Genomic DNA, 1,719 nt, shown 5'->3' with positions numbered 1-1,719 from the left:
CTGGGTGTGTAATACTCCATCAAGGAAGTGCCTATCAATTAATCCGTCTTCTTTTGTTACATATTTAGGTTATTTCTAGTTGTTCATTATTCTATATAATTCTGTAATGACCAGTTTTGTCAATGAAGCTTTTTAGAGAACTTTACGATTATGACATTAGGATACATCAGAAACAGAAGTATAAGTCTTTCAGGTACGAACATCACACCAGCTACCAAGCGCTTTCTGCGAGCTTGTGCTGTTCCGCACCTTGTCGACGGTGCAGCTCCTTTCACTGGACCAGGGCAACCTCTTCAATTGCATGGAGCCCCGCCCTCAGAAGGGCTCCCTGTTGGGTAAAATGCTCAGTTGGCATCATCTTGAAATCATTACTAATTTTATCTTTGAGCATCTGTCTGTGAGTGAAGTCTGAGGGACCACAGGAACAGGTCAGTGAGCAGAAGAGATATGGGTAATGTGTGTGTGTCCACAGTTCTTTGCCACCCATTCACATGTAGTGTGTCAGTCATGCCTCATAAGCCAAAATTCCAGGGAACCTGGTGTATGGGAGTTCAGCAAGGCTCAGAGCACCGGCAAGATGAGCGTGTCACTTCTACGACTGAATTAGCTGGGGGGGGCGGGGCGCTAACTGTACTAAGACACCATGCTTTTTATTAACCAGAACTAGCTTCTCAGGACTAACTAGTCCTATCATGGGTTTTAGCCAGCAAATTAGTTTGGTTTCTGTTGGTCCATCCTTACTCACCAGTGAGCCAAAGGTGGAGAATCTTGGTAGAATGCACACATTTCAAGAAGTGAACTCAGGAAGGGAGGGTGTAGCTCAGTGGTAGAGTGCACACTTAGCATGCACGGGGTCCTGGGTTCAATCCCCAGTGCCCCCATTAAAATTAATAAATAAATAAAGCTCCCCAGTCCTCCCCCCGCCAGAAAAAGAGAAGTGGATTCAAGTTAGTTTGGTGCAGGATTTTACACTGTCCTGGTAAGAATTAAAAGTATCAAGGGTGGGTATAGCTCAGTGGTAGAGCACATGCTTAGGATGCATGAAGTCCTGGGTTCAATCCCCAGTACCACCATTAAAAACAGAGAAGAAAAAAAGAAATTAAAAAAAAAAAAAGATTGAAAGGTATCTGCATGTACAAACTACAGGGTGAATTTCAAATGTAACACGAATACAGGATGTAATTTTGGTGATTCCACGTACGAGATTGCCTCCTCTTTCTAAATGAACCCAGTCACTTTGAGGGAGCCATAGCATGACTGTATTACAAGCAACCTTCCTTCTTCCTCCTCCCCACCCTCCTCTAACTCCCTTCTGGCCCAACAGCCGGCTGATGGCTTTTCCCACAATCTAATCAGTGACCAGCCACTCAGGCCCATTTCTCTGGATGGCGATGGGTCAATAGCAAGGTTGGTTTGGGGGCTTGTGTTTGGCAAAAGGCAACGGGGCTAATATTTCTTTATTGCCACGTTCTCTCTAATGCTAAGGTTCTTTATTTACTTGCTCACTGGTAAATTTTTACAGCCTGCTTCTGCCAAATATTGCTCACCTGGAGGTTAAGGCCTCATTTCTGAAATACAACTCTCGAACTTTGGACTGCAGTAAATCCACTCTTGCTCTTATGAGTTGGCTCTTCTTTGTAAAACTACCAAGTTTTCCTTCTAAGGACATTCTTATAGCAAAGTCATTTTATGTTTTATAGCCAGTGTGCAAATCCCTTC

The 1,719-nt window shown here is 43.8% G+C and overlaps 1 non-coding gene across 1 annotated transcript; it reads left to right on the top strand.

The window, feature by feature from the left end:
* Window positions 1-1,000: 1,000 nt before the first annotated feature.
* On the top strand, window positions 1,001-1,073 carry TRNAP-AGG. The gene has a single exon. It is a non-coding gene; the product is annotated as a tRNA-Pro (tRNA).
* Window positions 1,074-1,719: the final 646 nt, after the last annotated feature.

This window comes from Camelus ferus, chromosome 4 (genome assembly GCF_009834535.1).
Source record: "Camelus ferus isolate YT-003-E chromosome 4, BCGSAC_Cfer_1.0, whole genome shotgun sequence".
Classification (NCBI taxonomy): domain Eukaryota; kingdom Metazoa; phylum Chordata; class Mammalia; order Artiodactyla; family Camelidae; genus Camelus; species Camelus ferus.
Note: the sequence above shows the minus strand (reverse complement) of the source record. Positions and strands in the feature narration are given on the sequence as shown.